This window comes from Macrotis lagotis, chromosome 6, assembly GCF_037893015.1.
Source record: "Macrotis lagotis isolate mMagLag1 chromosome 6, bilby.v1.9.chrom.fasta, whole genome shotgun sequence".
NCBI lineage: Eukaryota > Metazoa > Chordata > Mammalia > Peramelemorphia > Peramelidae > Macrotis > Macrotis lagotis.
Genome location: NC_133663.1, coordinates 72,377,027 through 72,398,372, shown reverse-complemented (window position 1 = coordinate 72,398,372; position 21,346 = coordinate 72,377,027). Strand labels below are relative to the sequence as shown.

Here is a 21,346-nt window from a genome sequence, read left to right as displayed (position 1 = left end):
AGTGGAACAATTAAAAATTAAATATTCTGTCTCTTGCATTTGCAGCTGCTGATGGTCTATTGAGCCCTGGCTTTTCCTCTTTTTTTCTATTCTTCACTGTTCTTTTCATTTGTCCCCTTCAGTCTCGTCTTGGCATTTCCTCCTGAAAGGAGGACTTTCTTTCTTGGACTCTTCTTATCATCATCCTTTTCCTCTCCATCAACTGTCCAGTGTCTCCCTGACCAAGTAGACTGACTTTTGTTTCCAGTAAAACTGCATCTGGGAGCTGTATTAAGTGGGAACCACTTCAGGGTAATGCTGGTTCTTCCAAAGTTCAATTTCAAATATCAGGTACCTTTTGTTATCTAGTGAACATAATCAAAAATTTATAATTTAAATGCCCTGTCATGATGGTTTATTTGGCTGATATGGCCAAATCTTCCTGAAGGCACATCTTCTTTAAACAATGGAAAGCCCTTGTCCTTGGAAATAATAAGCCCTGGATAGATGGCTATGAAAAAAGAAGCTGGTAGGGAGCAATCTTGTTGTGACTATAGTTTAAAAAAAAGACACTCATCAGCTTCAAAGTCCATCTTTCTTCCAAGCCTTGAGGATGCTGGCTTGAGCATTTTTGGCCCATGAGGAGGATTCTTATTAACTATTCAATACTTCTCCCTCTGCCCCTAAGCCTCCTTCATTTTCATTTTTCCCTTATCGGTGGGGGTGATTTCAAGAATCATTTTCCAGTGGGTGTGGATCTGTTTGAAAAAGCCAGCAGGGCCAAGCTCCTTTGAAGCTCCTATTTTTCCATCAGTTGGAAGCAGTGTCCTAATCACTCCACCCTGACCAGATTTGACCTTAGTAGAATTTGGTTTGCATCTCACACATTGGGTAAGACTGGTTCAAGTGACTACTTTGGCCTCTCTGGCTGAGAAAAAGGGAGGGAGAAGAAGATAAGGACATAGGGTCCTCATCCAAATAACTTTGAGGTAGGGGGTTATTAACTGTTTGGGGGAAGGTGTTGTGGAATCTTTTGAAAGTCAGTTAAAGCCCATGGACCCCCTTCTTTGGAACATATTTTTGAATGAATGAAATAAAATATTAGGACCAAAAAGAAATCCAATTATATTTTAAAAGAGTTATGAAAATAGATTTTTTTAAAGTTCATGAATTCCTAGTTAAGATCCTCTGCTTTAATTCAAATTCTCTCTGAGACAGAACCTGATGAGAAATGTGATTTCTTCTTCCTGCTCTTTGGAGGCCCCTTATGTTAGTCACTCTGTAGTCTGGACCATACATAGCTAGACCTTTTGGTATTTTTCAGGTAAATTAAATCCACCTCTCTCTCCATCCTTACAGTGACTCATGTGTCTGAGAAACTGATGTCTGATTTTTAATACTTCAAATCTACCTCTCCTAAAAAAAATCCAAGCTGGGTTTTGTTTTGTGTTGGGATGTTTATTTACTTTGCTTTGGGTTTGTCCTTGAAAAAAGTTGGCTCGCTAACTTGGGATGTATAAACTACAGGCTTGGCATCAGCTACTTTCCTCAGCATTTTTTATGTTTGTTTCTTTGGTTTCAGACATCAAAAGGAAATCAATGGTTAAAATGAAGGAGAGGAAAAGGAATTAATCTTGTTAGCATGCCTCTGATTTATGAGTCTGTCAAATGGTATCTCTGGAAGATGTTAATTAGGTTCACGATGGAAACTTCTCCATGAGGTCCTATAGGAAATGCCCTATCTGATAATGGAAGGACTCGGAGAGGAGACATTCTAAGAGAGGCAGGGAGGCCAGCTGCAACACAAAGCTTGCAGCCTAGTTTCTTCATCTGGTCACACTGCTAACAAAAGGCAATTCACTGCTAGCTTCCAGACCTGGGTTTGTTAAGGGCTCCATGAATATTAATGAAGTCCCTCCAAGTACTTTGCCTGTTAGTCCTTAGATAATATAAACATGGATATCAATGTCTTCAACTATATGAGTGATGAAGAATCTTCCAGGAATTAATAGGAATATGAAGCTTTTTTTATTGACCACGATGTTGCTGAGCTAACTGTTACCATATTGGATACCCCATCTCCAGCCTCCAAGACATGTACACATGGTCCCTCCACTGACTGAATTTCCTTCCTCCCCAACTCTTGCCTAGAATTTCTAGCTGTCTACTGGAACAAAACTCAGGTGCCACCTGCTAGAAAAGGCCTTCACTGATTCGTAACCCCTAAAATTACTTCCGTTGTTTGTAATTTATTTATATGTGTACATATAGCATCTGTCCGGTAGAATGCAATCTCCTTGAGGGCAGGATCTGTTTTGTGTTAAATCTTTGTATCCCTAGAGCCAACAATAATGCCTGGCACTTAAGAGATTCTTGAAAAATGTTTTTTTTTTATCTGAATTAAATTGAAATAGATTTAGCTTCTTCCCTATGGCCTTGCTTTCTGACTGGTTGGTTCCTCCCCAAATTTTCTTTTAAGAAAGGAGTCCCATCCAGGCAAGCCTTCATACTTCTCTTATCTATATTCCTGATTCTGGCTTTTCTTTTCCTTGTGTTGGGTACTTTCATGTCATCTCCCCCCCCCCCCCCCATCAATCCTGTTTCCTTTAGAATATAAGAATATATATAGTTCTGTCTTTCTGACTGTATTTTTATTCCCAGTTCTAGTGGTGTTTGGCTGTAGGAAGTGCTTAGGTAACTTCTTACTGAATCTAATGTGAATCTAAACCCTACCTTACTGAATCAACTTGACTTCCTAGTCTTTTATCTGAAATACAGAAGTCAGCAAGCAGAAGATGCAAGCAGGAACCACAGTCAGGAACACTGGTCAAAGCTAGATTATCCAGGTCAGAGTAGAGTAGAGGTGACACAATTCATTTTAGGGTCACAGAATAAAACTAGTATTCAGGAACCAGGATAAAGTTGTGGGGGGGACTATACCAAGAAAGGAAGAAGGAAGAGAGAAGAACAGAGAGAAAGAGAGACAGAGGTGAAGAAACAGAGACAGAGACAGAGAACCAGAGAATGACAGAGATGAGACAGAAAAACAGAGAAAGATAGCTAGAAACAGAGATACGGAGATAGAGACAAAGGAGGAGAAGGACTGGTTAATGTTGTTTTTTTTTTCCCCACCTGACGTTGGCTTCCAAGTCCAAGGACCATGTTCACTTGCTTGCTTATTGCAGATAGTCCAACTTTCCAGAGCGGGTGATAAATTTAGAATGTTTCTGTCCTTGATGATTCAATATTCAGGAACCAGAACACATTAGAATACTAGCTCATTGCAAGTAGGATTGCTTTCCTTCTTTGTTCTTATATCCCTAGCACCTAGCATAGCTCCTGGCAAACAATATGGGCTCAATACTTTTTGATTGATTAATTGAAATTATCCTGATTGGTCAAAATATTTATCTTCCTTTGACAGCTAAGACTGTCTAAAGGGTACTCAGTAACATTTTTTTCCCTTTAAAGGGTTTAAAGTCTTTAAAAGTCATCAGCCAGGGAGTTTACACCAGTTATTTTATTTATTTGTTCTCATATCTGTCTCTTTGTTGTCCCTTTCTCTGGTTGTATCTCTCTGTCTCTGTCTCTCTCTCTCTTTCTCTCTCTTCCCACAGGTATGCACACATATACCCTATATGTGATTTAAATATATATATATATGTATATATATATATATATATATATATATTTGTGTGTGCATATATTAATGTATGTATGTATGCATATGTAGTGAAACTGAGTCAGACTGCCTTTTGACTACTTTTGGTCATTAGAAGACCAAATTTAAAATGACATGTGGGTTCTCCACATCCTCATAAGCATATTCACCACTAAATTTTGATCTCCTGGGTGTGAGAGAGACATGTTTCCTCCTGAGAGCGTACAAGCCTATATAAAAACAAAAAGAAAACATAGAGAATCAACTAGGTCTATGGCTACGTAATGGAAAAACACAGTTTCTTGCTCGGCAGGGGTTCCTATGACTCTTTCTGGGTGTTGAACTTAATAAGGCAAAGGAGATATGTTGCCTTTTGCTGACCCTTCCTCTCCTAGTCTTCTGATAAGTCAAAATTAATTTTATATGCTCAGCTCTGTGAGCAAAGCCACTTCTCATGGTTACTATGGGATACCTTCTAAATATAGGGCATGATGTGATCTCCCAAAATTGTTATGCAATGAAAATGTTATGGATGGTGAGCCTGGAGTTTTCTCAATTACTATAGCCACAGAAATGTGATATTTCCCCACTGGGCTGTATTATATCAGGTCTGGCTACATGTCAATAGATTTCTGTAATGTAGAATTAAGGGGTTTCTTGCTATAAGACACAGACAAATACCAATTAATTTTAGTCCGATAATCTCTATAGTTCCATTTTTTTTTTCCTTAACAGAAGACATTTGTTTTTCAGTGGGAAAATCCCATACACTTTATCTTTGGTTTTTATATTTTACTATAGCAATACCCCTAAAAGTGGTTTTGGAACTGAGGAAGGTCACTGGGTAAGGTTTCTATATTAAAAGGTAAATATGAGTTTTTTAATAGTTTGAAAATTAGAAAGGACAGTGAGAACTACTGAAAGAAGATTCAGGATTGACTTTCACAAGTTAATGTGAATTTGTCAAGACTCTCAGGGCCAGGGATTTCTGAGCTGGACCAGGTGGGATGATATGGCCTCCAGAGGAGAATTAGGAAAAACTGGGGGAAGACTGGAAAAGGACAAAGAAAAAAGGGAAACAAGAAACAGAGCTCAGGGGATATGGAGACCTCCTGCTAAAGGAGCTGATGACCAAGAATAAAGACAGCTGCACAGATGAAATCCCCAAGACAGTGATTCAAAAGCAGTTATGAAAAACATGAGCCCAGAGAGAGGTGTTAGGAAGAAATCAAGCTTCCAAGGACTATACAATGTCTTGCAGATTACAGAGCTTGGTGACTATAAACTACAGACCTAGGAAAATTACATAAATAATTAACTGGATCTCAGTTTCCCCCTCTGTAAAATGAGGAGATTAAACTAGATGACTTTCAAAACAGGGATTTTAATGTTTGCATGCACAATGCTTTCTTCCTTACAGCAGGTGTTAAATAAATGCTTGTTAAATTGAATTAAGTTGGAGCAAGGTCAGAGGAGTTGATAGCTTCATGGACAACATTTTCAATGAGAAACCATCAAGGGGATTGCCAGGGTCTATATAGAAAATGATCTTGCTTCTCCAGATTACAAAAAGCAAGGTAATAAATAATAACAGTGCTCTAAAATTCACAAAATACTTCTCTCACAATCCTGTGGAGCTAGAGGTGGTATGAATAAGATTGCCATTTTACAGATGAGGATGAAATCAGGTCAGCCTGGTGTTACAGAGAGGATGTTGGATGACTAGAACAAAGCATTGATACTGAGAATTAATTCAGAGCAGTGAAAGGAATACTGGACTTATGTTCAAATCTTGCAAGGCCACTATTTTGTGACCTTGGGCAAATCACCTAAACTTTTATGGCTTCAGTTTCCTTCTCTGAAAAAAAAATGAGGAGGTAGATTAAAATGATGATCACTTTTGAGAAAAGTTACCTAGAATTGAGAGAATAATATTCATGTGTTTATTGTTTACTGAGCCTGCAACTAATCATATTTGAAAAGGAACTCAGAAAACTGAATTCATACAGGCTTTTTTTGGAGGAGCTAGTCAGAGGGCGGAGTCTTTTATAGGTGGAATTTTTGGTACTTGTCCAACAAAGGAGTTCCCTGATGTGTTTTGTTCATTAATGCTTATTCTTCATTTTTGAAGAAGACCACAGCATCAGGGAGGTGATGTTATGAAAAGCATATGCTAAGTCACCAGCCTCACGTCCTCCTCCAGTGGCCAGATATGAATCAGGATGACTGGAGATGGCCTTGGATGTGAGGCAACCAGAGTTAAGTGACTTGAACAAGGTCACACAGCTAATAAGTGTCAAGCATCTGAGACTGCATTTGAATTCTCATCCTTCTGAATCCAAGGCCAGTGCTCTATCCATTGCACCATGGAAATTCAAATCCAGCCTCAGACACTTGCCAATTACTAGCTGTGTGACCTTGGTCAAGTCACTTATTCCTCATTGCCTTACATCCAGTAGTCCTGAATCTTATCTGGCTGCTGGACCAGATGGCTCTGGATCATAAAGGGAGGCTGGTGACTTAGCACAGCACCCCTTTACTCAAATCCAATTCATGTGCTTGTGATGGTGTCACCTCCCTGATGCCATGGTCTTCTTCAAAAATGGACATTTTTTTTTTTGTCCATTGATGGTGGAAGAATCATTAGCAGTAATTTCATTAACTTCAGAAAGGGCCTCTTCTTCCTTCTGATCTTGGGGGTTATCAGTTATCTTAAAAGATCTTCGCAAAGCATGGGAGAAGTCTTATCTTGATGGAATTTAGGACAACAGGGAGGCTAACTTTCTTAAAGACAGGATCTCTCTCTCTCTCTCTCTCTCTCTCTCTCTCTCTCTCTCTCTCTCTCTCTCTCTCTCTCTCTCTCCTCCTCGGTGATAGGAGAATGAGAATTCACATCCAGCCTCAGACAGTTACTTAGCTATGTGACCTTGGCCAAGTCACTTAATCCTCAGGTTATCTCCAGTCAATCTGATTCATGTCTGGCTATTGGATTCAGATAGTTCTGGAGGAGAAAGTGAGGCTGATGACTTAGCACAACACCCCTTCACTCGAATCCAGTTCATGTGCTTGCCATGGCATCACTTCCCTGATGTCATGATCTTCTTGGAAATGAAAGACAAAAACAAAAAAAAAATTACACATTGTATTAGATTGCTTCCTGTCAGGGGGAAGGGAGGGAGAAGAAAAATGTAAAACTCAAAACCTTGCAAAAAATGATTATTGAAAACTGCCATTGCATGATGTTGGAAAAAATAGATAAATAAATACACATACATGCTCCCCCCCCAAAATAAAACCCTTGCTTCATCCCCTTTTACTCTAGCATAATGGTAGGAAAGGTTAAAATTATAGTTAATAATAGTAAGAATTAAAGCAGCTAGATGGTGCCACAGTGGATAGAATGTTGCACCTAGAGTCAGGAAGACTCATCTCCCTGAGTTCAAATCCACCCTCAGATACTTACTATGACTGTGGGCAAATCACTTAACCTTCTTGGCCTCAGTTTTTTCATCTATAAAATGAACTATAGAAGAAAATGTTAAACACTACAGTGCTTTGGCCAAGAAAATCCCAAATGATGTAAACAGGAGTTGAACACAATTGAAAACAACAAGAAAGGGTTTGCAAAAACCCTTCATTCACAATAACCCTGAAATGGAGGTTGTAAAATACTGTTATTTTGTTTTTACAGATGAGGAAACTAAGATTCAGAAAGGTCATGTAACCTGCTCATGACTACAATACTCTTTCACATTCTGCTCACCAATACCAGAAACATATTGGGAGACAACAAAAATCCACTGCTCTACCTGATGTAGCCTGGGGTCCTGGGATCCAGTTCAGTGACTGTACTACTTAGTGTAACCCTCTCTTCAGACCTGAGTAACAAGGTCTCACTTCTGTCCATCTTCTTTGACCTGATACCATGCTTCCACCCACTCCTTCATATACACTTACTAAATTCTGTCCAAATTCCCTCTATTCACACTTTCTAAGCTTCCCTATTGATAGGCAAACCATGGAAGAAACTCATGAATTCTCAGACACTTCATGAAAATACTAGATTTCTCTTCATTTATCTTCCTTCACCACACAAAGCAGGTTCCTGTCGCTTGAATGACCAAGGCAACCTTGAGAATACTTCTAGAACTTCCAAAATGGTCTTAGATGGAAGGAGTTGCCCAATAGCCTCAGGTGAATAACTGCCTTTCCTTTCCCAAATAACCCAGAACATCCTAGACCCCTAAAATAAGCTGATGTTTGAATGTCTGAGTCCAGTTCTAATGTCCTCTTTGCTGCATCTTTGATACAACTGAGTTGAGTTTACCTGAGTCCTTGCAGGTTAAGATAGAAAACTATCCCCCCCATTTTGTCACACAAACATACAAAATTAGAAGGCATAATAGGGAAAAAAAGCATTGACTGTAGTTAGAGAATCTAAATTGAGATACTACATTTGATGCTTGTAACTATATGACCTCAAAATCACTTAATCTCTCCAGGTCTCAGTTTTGTCATCTGTAAAATAAGAATGTTGTACTAGATGATCTCTATGGTCTCTTCCAACTCTAGATATATAATCTATAATTCTAATTTTCTGTGGATTCTGTTAGTTAATATTCATCTTGGAAGTCATTCTACTGTGCATTCTGATAATAAATAATCCAAGTCACTCCTTTCCACTCTCCATTGCTTCTCTTCACTCCCCTGCTGATCTCTGATATTAGAAGATGCCCACAATGGAAGCTGCTCTCTCTTGAGGGGTTGCCACTGTGGTCCTGTGAATACAAAGTGAAAATTAGTTTTTGAACCTCATTCTGCTCCTAGGAAATACAATATATTATTCTACTGTCAAAGAAAAAAAGGCAAGTCATCTTTGTTTTCTCTTAAGGTACAGAGATATGTTCTCCATGTACTTTCTTCCATGCTAAATGTATACCATTTATCCTGGACATTCATCTTATTTTATTCTTTTTAACCCCCTTGTATCCTCTGCTCTCCCTCTATTCCTTCTCTCCATCTGGCCCCATTATATTTCTCTGCATCAAGAGAAATACATTTCCCATGAAAGATAGTCTACCTTCTTGCTCTGGTGCCCCATTTCTGGTATGCTCTTCCTCTTCATATCTACTTAACTGAATACTTACCTTCCTTCAAAGTAAAACTTAGGTGCCATCTATTACCCAAGGTCTTCAGATTCTTTCAATTCTTATCTTTTCCTTTCTTAAAACTACCTTGCAAATATTTTATATATACTTTTCTTTGCACATGCAATATTCCCAAGAGAATGCAAGCTTCTTGAGGGCAGGGTTGTTTCATTTTTGTTTTTCTCAATTGATCACAGTGGAGAACATTGGACTAGACAATTAGAAATGGATAGATGGGCTTTTTTTCCCCAAGACAATGGGGTTAGGTGACTAGCCAAAGGTCATACAGCTAGGTAATTATTAAGTGTCTGAGATCAGATCTGAACTCAGGTCCTCCTGTCTCGAGAACTGGTGCTCTATCCACATGGACTTTGTTTATATAGATTTATTTTTGTAGCCAGTATTAATCAAGTCCCTTATAATAGGACTGGATCAGTTTTTTTCTAATTCAGTCAACTGAGAAAGACAAAAATGAAACAGCCCTTGCTTTTAAGGATCTTACATTCTTTTGAGAATATAACATCCATGTAGTAAGTATATATGAAGTTATATGTAATTTTATGTATAAAGATAAAGAAATGACTGAACTGACTGAACAGTAAAATATTTGAAGGAAGGAGGATTACTCTCTATACTTAGGTTTTATCTGGTTTTGGATATCACTTGCCTCTTCACCTTGAGTTTCATTTTTTGAGTCTCTGAGTCTTTACTTTCAGGTTTTCAAGTATAAGATGGGAAGCTATTTACAGAACTTTGATGTGAGGGTAGTGGGGGATAGTAGGTAATATAGAAAGCAACCTAGGATGTACAGGAGGGCACAATGAAGATAACTGTTTAATATGATTTCTTACAAATGTGCACATTTTTCCCTTCTTCAATTTTCCTTCCCTTGGCATGTGGGTATTGATTTGGTGATAAGTCTTGTGTTATGAAAGTTCATAGCCTCCGAGGGACATTAAACCCAGAAGGAAAATCTCTAAAGAGGTGAAACCTTCTCATTGAGTCACAACTCAAATGTCCCTCTTATTAGCAATGTACTGTTAAGCTGAATGAATGAATTCATGCAGAGGATTTCACGATTTGAAAAGATTAGCTTGGACACGATCCCCAACCAGAGGTTTAAAATCTAGTAGGAGAAACAAGAGGGATTTATGTACAGTTGTTTTAAATATAAATAGAGCAAATCACCTCTAAATCAGTATATATATATATATATATATATATATATATATATATATATATATACATACATACATATATTTATACATATGCACACCATTGGGATAAGGCAGGTGTTTTGAATTGAGCTCTTCATGGGTAAGCCTTTAGCTCCACATTACTTATTTGTGTAAGACATGAAGAGGGAATTTCTTTGGCTACATGTAGGCACTGTCATATGTATTTACAGGATGCAGCTGTATTTATTATATGTCAAACATATTGTCCTCAAGGTTAATTTTCTTGGCATTGAACTCAGGCTTGTGCTCTTGAGCCTACAGTTGGTTGCCTGGCAGTAGATATCCCTAACAGAACTGTAAAGTTATGGGGTGTTTTCTTTCCCAAAGAGCTAAGACAATTGTGGAAGCATAAGATTTATTTCAACTGATGTGGGATTATGTTGCTTATTTATGAATGGAACTTTCTTCATGTAGCAGCATCCACATTTACAAATATTGCCATAGGTCAAAGGTTAAGAACATCAAACAAATTTTGAAACTACTAGGTCACCAAACTCGAGTCTACTTACCTCCTCCCCATCTCTTAAGATGGAAGACCTGGGTTTGAAAGTTGATGCTACTCTTTTTTTTTATTTTTGTGATTTTAGGCATATTTTAGACTTTAGACACAATCCCTTTGGACCTCTATTTTCAATCAACCAGATAACAAATATTTCTTAATTGTCTGCCATGTCAATCAATCAATAAACATTCATTAAGTACCTATAATGTGCCAGACATTGTGATGGTAATCAAAAAGACAGAAGACAGCCCTGCCCTCAAGGAGCTCCCATTCTAAAGGTCTAGACTATGTGCAAACAAAAATGTATACAGAAGCTATATCCAGGATAAATAGGAAATAATTTGAAGAGGGAAGGCACTAAAATTAAGAATTAATAGGAAAGGCTACCTGTAGATAATGGGATTTTAGTTGGAATTTAAAGGAAACCAGCACTTAGTAAAATAAGAGATTGGATTAAGGGTCCTGCTAGCTTTAAATTCTAGTGTACCCCTAAAATAAGATTCAAATAATCTTCAGACAATGTAAATTATAGTCTTCACTGATTCCAAGAAAATAAAGCTATCACTTTATTTTTTTAACATTTTTATGATTCTGTTTCTTTGATTCAAAAATTCAGACTTAGAGTTGCCTATATGAGTTTTACAGATTTCTTAAAATTCTTTTAAATTTGTCTTTTTTTAAAATTAAAAATAGACCAGATAGTATATTGTAGTAAAGTAGGAAAATGGGATAGGGAAAATAAAAAGAGAACTGAAATCAAATTATCATGAAGGTAATACCCTTCGAAGCAGCTAGCTAGATTGTATAGTGGATAGAGGACTAGCCTTGAGATCAGGAAGACCTGAGATCAAATAATTACTTCAGAGACATACTAGATGTGTGATCTCAGAGTTAGTTGTATAACCTCTGTTTGCCTCAGTTTCCTCAACTGTAAAATGGACATCCTACCGCCTTAGCTCTCAGGGTTCTTGTGAGGAACAAATGAGATTTTTGTAAAGCACTTAGCTCAGGATCTGACAGGGATTTCTCTCTACCACTTGTTTGCTATTCTATTTAATAGAGATTGAAAGCATCGGACTTTTCTATATGTTCCGTTGCATCCCACCTTGGACACTAATCCAAAGACTTAATTAGGCAGACAACAAATATTTATTCAGTGCTTATTGCATATCAGACATTATGCCAAATATTGGGAATATAAAAATATAAAAATCTTGAAAACAAGAGGAAAGAGTCTGTCCTCAAGGAACTTAAGAGAAGGTGAAAGACTGAAAGGGGTGAAGGAAGAGAGAGGAGAGAAGGAAGCTACGTGTGGTTACAGTAATAAAGAATCAACTGGGAGGAGGAGAAAGCATATCTGACCTGGGTCCATCTCCAAAATGAACTCCCAAAGGAACTAACTCATGGAAGAAGAGCCAACACGGCGGAGAGACATTTCAGTATGAGAATGCATCTGATTTCTTTCCCCAGGTTCAATCTGGAAACTGGGAGAAGTGGGACCTTAATTGTACTGGCAATTTCAGGGCATCTGAACTACCCATCATCTGAAAAATGAGCTGAAGAGGGAAATAGCAAACCATACCAGTATTTTTGCTAAGAAAAACCCAAATGAGCCCATGAAAATCAGACACAACTAAAATGATTCAACAATAACAACAAAAAGAGTCCACTCCTAGGTTCTGAGGATCCATTGCCGAGAGCCTGGAACAGTCAGAATTCCGTCTCCTAAGGCTGGGGAAGACCTCCTATACTAACAGCAGGAGCAGAGACCTCAGTCTCTCTCATAGTGCCTTTGTACTCTGCTGGAGTGACTAAAGTAGGGAGGAACAATGGAAAGAGTGATGGACTGGGAGGCAAATTGTGTTCAAATTTTACCCTGACCATTTACTTTCTGTGTGATTTTGAGTTTGCTGGATTGCCTATAAAGTCTCTTAGAACTCTAAATCTATAATTCTATGATTTAATGTTCATAAAATACCAAATCAGAAAAATTGAGGAGTTCAAGTGGTAGAGTACCTTTTTCCTCTTCTGTTTCAAAGTGAATTCAACACAAATTGCTACTGCTTAGCACCTCCTAATTAGGAGGGATCTCAAGGTCATCTAGTCCAGGATTTGCCTAAACAGGCGTACCCCTGAAAAATGGCCATCCAGTTTCTGCTTGGTGCCTCCCAGGCATGGGAAATTCATTAACTTGGGAAGCAACTCATTACACTTTGAGATAGCCATAATTGTTAAGAAGTTTTTCCTTACATTGAAATGAAATCTGCCTCTCTGACACTTTCAACCATTATTCCAGGATCTTAAACAAAAGAAGACAATAATGTATACAGTACATTAATGAGTATGCAGTACAAAACACTTACTGGAGGAGCAAACAGACTTGATTGAACAATTTGCTTCTAACTTTAACAGTCCTTTCCCAAAATGGACTTCTTTTATTGTCCCAGAGGGAAAAAAAGGATTGTTATATCTCTCTGGGCTTGATAAATCATGAATAAGAATCCTCAAATTAACCTTCAGGTAGAATTTAGAATCATTAAAATACTTTCTCTTGGTCCTCTGTCTTTCTTCAAATCAATTAAGATGGTTGGGATTAGATTCCTCTAACATGGTCTAGTCCAAGCTTCCCAGAAGGCATTACTAGGCACCCTTAGAATACCACAATAAACACACCTGTGGAAGGAACATGCTCAGATTGTCTCGGGCATAGAATCTCTAGGTCCACTGTCAGCACCAGGGCTGGTGAAGTCATCATTCATCCAGCCCAGGGATACATACTAAGCTTGTTTAACCATTGATTTGCTTTTTCTGCTTCCATGCTCTTTAACCTGATTTGAATTGGTTGTTTCTTCCTTTTTTTTTCCAGTGGTCAACTTACCATGGTTGAGGAGTTATTTGGAATGCACTTACTCTCTGCCACCATGAAGAATGCCTAGTCCCATGCTTGGGACATAACATTGTTTAATAAATGTGTGATGAAATCAAATGAGTTGTAAGAGCAATTTTTTTTGCTATCCCTTGCAACAAGAGCATCTATTAATGTGTTGGACTCATTGTTGAGTATTGGGAGTACCAATACAAAGTAATGGTCTTGCTCTCAAGGAAGATTACACTCTAGAGGAAACAAAAGCATATGCAGTTATATACATAAATATGTATGTATGTATGTATTCCTGTAGATAATATATAATTTTTTTTAATTTAAGGCAGTGGGGTTAACTGACTTGCCCAAGGTCACACAGCTAGGCAATTATTAAGTGTATGAGACTGGATTTGAACTCAAGTCCTCTGGATTCCAGGACCAGTGCTCTATCCTAACTGCTCCACATGAAAGACTTCATGTAAAAAGTAGGACTTGAACTGAGTCTGTAAAATATTAGGAATTTGGAGAGTTGGAGGTGAGGAGAGAGAAGGTTTAAGGCATGGGCAAAAGTCACGACAAAAAAGCACAAGAGATAGGATATGGAGTCCTGTCTAGGAGAAACAGCAAACCAGTCAGTTTAATAACTGCAGGAAGTACATCTCTAGCTTTCAGCTTATATTTTTGCAGAAAGTATTTCTCTAGTTCTAAGTTTAGGTGACAGAATTGCAGATTCTCAAAGTGGAAAACTGATCTACCATCCAACCTGTAATCCTTTCACAATATCCCAGGCATCAGATTTCCTTTTAAGAATTTCCGGGGATGGGGAATCCATCACTTCTTGAGGCAACCAATTCAGTTTGGGGGCAGCTTTTATTATTAGGATTTCTCCCCACCCCTCCTTGGTAGCACAATGGATAGAGTGTTGGGCCAAAAGTCAAGACTTTTCTTCCTAAGTTCAAATCTGGCCTCAGATACTTATTAGCTATGTAACCCTGGAGAAATCACTGAAACCTGTTTGCCTCAGTTTTCTCATCTGAAAGGCAATCTGGTGAAGGAAATGGCAAACCACTCTAATATCTTTGCCAAGAAGTCCCCCAAATAGGAACTTGAAGAATCAGATATGATTCAAAAACCACTTAACAGCAATAACTACTACTACTACTACTACTACTACTACTACTACTACTACTACTACTATTACTACTACTACTACTACTACCACCTCTCTGAAACACAGACCCATTGATTACTCATTTATGATCTTGGTATAATTAGAAGAAACCTAATCACCTCTCCATCTGACAGGTCTCTTAATAATTAAAATAAAGATATATTTCTGCCTCCATTTCTTTGACCTTCCCCTTCTTTCTCTTCCCCCTCCCCCATCCCATGTCTCTCGTTCTCCAGGTTAAGCAAATGATCTTGATTTATTCTCTTCTCTTTCTTCTTCATTTCCCTTATTTTTCATTTATTAAGCACTTATTACTTATTAGAACCATGATAAGGAGCAAAACGAGAGAAAAAACAGTTATTGTTCTGAAGGAGCCCACATTTAGTGGGATAACATGCAAAAAAATGTGCATATCCACATACTTATGGGGTATCTCTCTCTCACTCTCTCTCTCTCTCTCTCTCTCTCTCTCTATATATATATATATATATATATATATATATATATCTCAAGTCTACTCTCTTATTCATATTATAAGCCTTCAAGGATTAAAAAACATCACTCCCATACGCCTCCTCTTGTCTGCGATATTTATCCCCTAGTTTCTTCAACTTCTCCTTATACAAAGTACTTTCCAGATTGTTCATCACATAGATCACCTTCCTCTGAAGACTCTCCAGTTGCAAAAGTTCCTCTAAAAGTTTGACATCTGGAACTGAATACCACACCCCATGGGTGATCTGTTTAGGTCAGAGCACAATAGGACAATGAATTTTTTGGTTCTGGATACTGACTTTCTATTGAGGCATCACAAGATCGCATTGGCCTTTATAACTGTCACATTGGACTATTGATGCATATTGAGTTTATTTAATTACAATCTTCTAAAATTCCTAGGTCTCTTTTCTAATCTGGACTTCCCCATCTTGTACTTTTCTAGTTGCTTTATTTTTTTAACATAACTTTTTTTTAACTCCTCCCTCTTAAATTTCAGTTTTGACCTATTATTTCAGACCTAGTAAAATCTTTTATGAACAGTGATTTTATCACCAATCTTGTGATTTATAGCTGTAAATCTGATAACCAAGTCTTTTTCTAGATCTTCATGCAAATCATCGGGAATATACTACTTGTTAACTTAAATACTTAGCACAATGCTTAGCATATGATACTAAGTCTTCCTTCCTTCTTTCCTTCCTTCCTTCCTTCCTTCCTTCCTTCCTTCCTTCCTTCCTTCCTTCCTTCCTTCCTTCCTTCCTTCCTCCATCCCTTCCTTCCTTTCCTCCCTTCTTTCCTCCCTTTCCTCCCCCCTCCTTCTTTTCTAATTGGTGGAATTTCAAGCAGTTATAAAAAAGTGAAATAAAATATTTAGAGTTTAGAGGGACACTTAGGAGAACATTATCTTTTGGAAGTATCAGAAGTTATACATTCACAATTTTTTTTCAATTCAATTCATGAAATTTCAGATAGTTATAAAAAGTAAAATAAAATATTTAAAGTTTGGAGGATATTATCTTTAGGAGAACATTATCTTTTGGGGATATCAGAAGTCATGCATTTATAATTTTTTCAATTCTCTACACTAGCTATGTGCAACACCTACTCTATTTGGCATTAGCAACCAAAAAGATATTGAAATCTGACTTGATTTCATGATCTGCACTTCTCTATTATATTCCTGAAGATTATTATTTCACAAACTGCACTGCCTACTTCTGTGATTCATTTTAGTATTAAGGTTTCATGAGGTGTTATATCAGATTCTGGGCAAAAATCCAAATATGAAACAAAAAAGTAGTAGAACCCTATTTTACTGATGGAAAAATCTAGTTATATATGTCTGTTTTTCACCTTTCTTCTCTCTCTCTTTGGTTTTTATCTTTCTGCTTTAGGAAAGTCATTCTCAGGAAGCATAATTGCTTTCAGAACTTCTCTATTTGCTAACCACATTTTGATCCTGGATCTGTGTGTGTGTGTGTGTGCGCACACACACGCCAGAAACACACTTACATTCTGATTCTTTTTAAGGACATTTTCATTGCCAGGCAGAGTAAGTTGATACAGTGAATAGGGTCTAGACTTAGAGTGAACAAGAAATGAGTCCAAATTCTGCTTCATATCAGCAGTGAGAATCTGACCAAGGTACTTAATCTCTTTCTGCCTCTGTTTCCCCATATGGGGACTGAATTTAATGACCTCTAATATTCATTCCAGTTCTAATTAAATTATCCTAAAACCCATTGCTCTTGGACATGATAACCTTTCTGATGCTTGAAATTATGTCCATCCCAGTTCCTTCAACTAGTCTTCACCCTCATTTTCAGATCTTCATCATTTTGGTTGACTTTCTCAGAATGCTATCTTAAAATGTGCCTCTAGAACTGAACCCAGCACTTTATATATGATTTGACCAGGATAGAGTAGACAGGGTAAATAGAGAAACTATCATTTTCCTATTCCTGAACACTAGGATTCTTTTAAGGTATTCTGAGACTGCATTAGTTTTGTTTGACTTTCATATCACCTCATTAACATAAGAAGATTTGAGTTCATTCAGAACTCTCCATCGTTCCACATGAAATTGTCTAGAGATACTTCTCCCCATCTTGTACTTGGGAGACTGATTTTTAAAAACCCCAAAGTAGAAGACTTTATATTTCCCTTCCCCCCCCTAAAATTTTCACAATCTAGGTTTAATATGGTGAAAAACCCATAGTAAGGGCTCAATGTCAGTATTTCTTGTTTGACTGATATGTTGCATAATCCTAATAAAATATAACCTCCTTAAAGGTAGATACTATCTCATTTTAGCATAGCTATACCTAACAGAGTGTCTGACTTATAGTAGTCACTTAATAAATGCCAAGGTTGGTTAAGTGAAGGAGACCTATAAAGAAAAAAAAAAAGAACAGAACAAGGACAAACTAAATAAGCTGGGAAGGACAGGGTCAGAATTCAAAGAAGGGTGTCCTCAAATGAAATAACATAAGAAAAAAGTCTTACGGCCATTTGCTATATAAATGTCAGCTATTATTATCATGTTTAATAGCTATAATAATGCAAATGGAGATAGGTAGAGGAGAAAATCTGTGAACAGACTTCCTTTGAACACCCAGAACAACAAATCTGCAGTAAAGATCTCTGTACAAATCACCCTTTGGTGCCCACATCTTTGACTTTAATTATTCCATATGGTTCCATTGCATGCCACCATTAGTGGCCAACAAAATGAAATGAAGCAAATAAGTCTAGTAAGAAAAGTGAGAAACTCCATCTCTAGACCATTTTTTTTTTGAGAATAACCTCAGGTCCAACATAAGGATAAAAGCTGTCTGGCAATGTGGCTGCTGTTTGGCATTGGCACAGATAGAGTGAGCCTATTCTGTGGTCTACCATAATCCTTCCAAATCAAATTGAAAGCAGGCAAATAACACATTGATATTTCTGGGATGAGAACAAATGCTAGCGCTGCTAATGATTGACGATTGAGTGAAGTGGTCAGCTGGTTTATTTTAGCATGTCTGCCTTTATAACTTAGAGTGTGAACTGAATTGCTTCAACCACTTCTGAGCAAGGATTTGTTGATTTGGGATAGTCTTCAGAACATATAGAAAATGGGGAGAGGAAGAAGTGACAAAAAGTCAAATATAGATTAAAATTCTGTTCCACTTTACAAAATCATAAATCAAAGTGTTCCATCCATATGGTAGGGGAACATAGAATGTTTTTCCTAGAGGCAGGTCTTTGACATCTCTTACATGACATCTAGGTTGATCTGAAAATTCTCTAAAGACTAAATATGATATCAAAAGATGTTTTAGTAAGAAAGGTACAACAATCACTGGATGTAATTTGCAAATGAAAATGTAGCCCCTAAAAAAAGTAAGACCTGTAATGTCCCAGAACCTTCTCTGATATTTATAATCTTAGAGGGATGCCTAGGTCATTGAGAGATGAAATGACTTGCACAGAATAACACAAATATGTGTCAAAAGATGATTGGAAAGCAGATTTTCTTGACTCTGTGGTCCATTCTTTGTTCTGTATTCCAATTGACACTGCCCTTTGGTAGGCTGTATGTCAGGAAAATCTTCCTGATAATGGTGATTAGCTAAAGGTGGAATGGGTTGCTTTGAATGATTCTTGCCTTCCTACTAAAAGGAGAAAAAAAGAGAAAATGAGTCTGGTAAAAGATAGGGAGTCCCTTGCTGGGTACAATATTGTGGAGGAGATTGGGGTTCTTTCCAATCTTGAAATTCAATAATTTTGGAAATTGAAATGGTAGCATTCTCTTCATTTTGAGTTCTATCATCTCCCACTCTTCCCCATCTTATCTGAGGATTTTGAAGGCAACTTTTTCATAGCTTAAACATTATTCAGGGGAGAGGGAGAGAAGTAAGGCAGGAAAAAATATGGGATGGAAAATCTTTAAAAAATGAATGTTGAAGATTATCTTTGCATGTAGTTGGAATAATAAAAAGTTTTTTAAAAAGGTGTCATTCATTTGTCATTTGTTTTCTCTCTCTGCATAAGAAGTTGATGGCTCAGGTCCATTTTTCTGATCTCTTTCACTTTAAATGAAAATGCTTAATGAGAAGGAAATTCCAAAAAAGGTGAGGGTATCCTTGAGGGGCGTGGGATTTAACCCACAGCACATATTATTACAACCAACCAACCAATAGCAATGGCAAAATGCCATATGAAAGATCAATTAGCCATTTCATGCAATAAATGTAACGAACCTGAGCCTCTTCCCCTCAGTAACCAATAATGTGACCTAGTTCCATAGCTAGAGTTTTTTAAAGTCTTTTCTTTGCCCTAAAGATGAACTTTGTCTGAAATAGAACTGCCAAACACATTTTCACTGTAAAGAAATTCATTTTCTAAACTGAATCACCCAAGAGGCTTAACTGTGTGGAAACCACTCAAAAAATTTGTTTGATTTGTTTGGGCCTAGTTTGGGGTAGTGTTAATTCTACTTTTCTTTTCCAGTGGGAAGCAGCATTGAGCAAGGTCAGTCAAACTTCAAGTGCAATTGTTCAGTCCTATGGCTATAAGCCCGTATTTGGGAGATCTTGAGCCCTGAATTAGATGGAAGGAAAAGAAACACTCTCAATTCCTCAGTCAGGAATCAGTGCTAAGTTTTTTTACAAAGAGTTTTGATGAAGAATCTGTTATACAGAGAAAATAAAGAATTCCCAACTCATTGCCTTAACTCATACTCTTTCTAACATCTGGAAGGCTCTGCCTCCCTTTTCATGTGTTGAAATCCTAATCAATTACTCAATCAATACACATTTATGAAATGCTTCCTATATGTCTACTGTGCTAAACACTGAATATGCAATTATAAAGAATGAAATAACCCTTATTCTCAAGGAGTATATAGTATAACCAGGAAAGGCATCAAGTACATCTTTAAGTAAATATAGAATAAATATGAAGAGAAAATAGCCAGAAGCCAGTTTTTAATTTTTGTATTCTTTCTTTCTTCAGAGCTCACATATGATTTTGCATCTCAACTCTATATGTGTTATTTTCATTTACAGTTATTATATTCTTAGAAAAATAATCAAATATTTCTATAGATGCTTATAATAATGAAAATAATATTATCCATATTTTACAAATGAAGAAACTGAGGTAGGCAGGCTTTGCTTTTGATTTTGTTATTATATATTCAGGGCTTAGTGAACAATAGTCAATATAATAAGAATTTTAATAGACGAATAACTAGATGAATTAATGATTCCTGCCATTGCATAATATTCTCCTACCCAAGGCTCCATGTGAAAGACTCCATGTTAGGATGATTAATTTGCATGGTGTAGGCCAGATTCTTGCCTCCTTCCAACCCCATGATATAGTATGTTTATTGTTACTTAACACTTGCCATGGTTGCAATTCATCTAAATGTGGAGCATTTGATGCACTACTAAAATATAACTCTGCCTCTTATTGTATAGTGGTACTTCTGACAATTACTTTGACTTAGTAAAAATTAATCCCATGTGTTTATTCTTATGGATTCAAGCCCATATTTGGAAGCTCTCCAGCTGTGGATTCAATGGAAATAAGAAGCACCACCCTCAATTCCCCAATGCTGGGGAGGAAACTAATACTAGATTCCATTGTTATTATTTACTGAGTTTGAAATGAAAAATGTTGATCTTTGGAAGAAAGTCAAAATATAATTTTCTGTATTAGCAAAATGAAGTTCCTACCACAGAACCATAGAATATCATAGCTAATGGAGATCTGAGAGTCCAAAACATTAAGTAACTTGCTCTTAGTTGCAACTAATTAGTGAGAAGATCAGGAGTAGCAATTACCAATATCACCTTTACCCCTAACACAATTATAAAGATAAACACATCCTCATTAAAAAGAAGAAAAATATTGATAACCATTCGCAGAGCACAGGATAAAAAGGTCAAAAACCAAAGGAAATATTTTTGAATAAATAGATTTTTAAATTATGGAATTTTTAAATAAATAGATATCACTTCAAAGGGCAAGAATCAAGTTCATGAACTGGTATATACCATTGGATTTGCTGATCACAGTCAAAAAAGCATTAGCTCTGAATGCACACTATGAAACAAATAAGAATCCAAGAGTAAAATCAAAACATTCTCCATGGGTGACATCCATATTAATGTAACCAAGAATATATTGACAAAAATTGATCAAATAATAGAGTTATACATACTTGTTTATGGAAACAGGAGTTTATGATGTCAATTCAAAGCCAACTTATTGATTCTGGATGGGCCAATCCCAAA

The 21,346-nt window shown here is 37.0% G+C and overlaps 1 long non-coding RNA gene across 1 annotated transcript in view; it reads left to right on the top strand.

Annotated features, from left to right (window-relative positions):
- Positions 1-13,513, top strand: part of LOC141491701 (uncharacterized) — a 107,121-nt gene extending 93,608 nt beyond the window's left edge. The window contains exon 3 of the long non-coding RNA XR_012469714.1: positions 13,394-13,513. This is a non-coding gene — a long non-coding RNA (uncharacterized LOC141491701). The remainder of the gene's footprint in view (positions 1-13,393) is intronic.
- Positions 13,514-21,346: the final 7,833 nt, after the last annotated feature.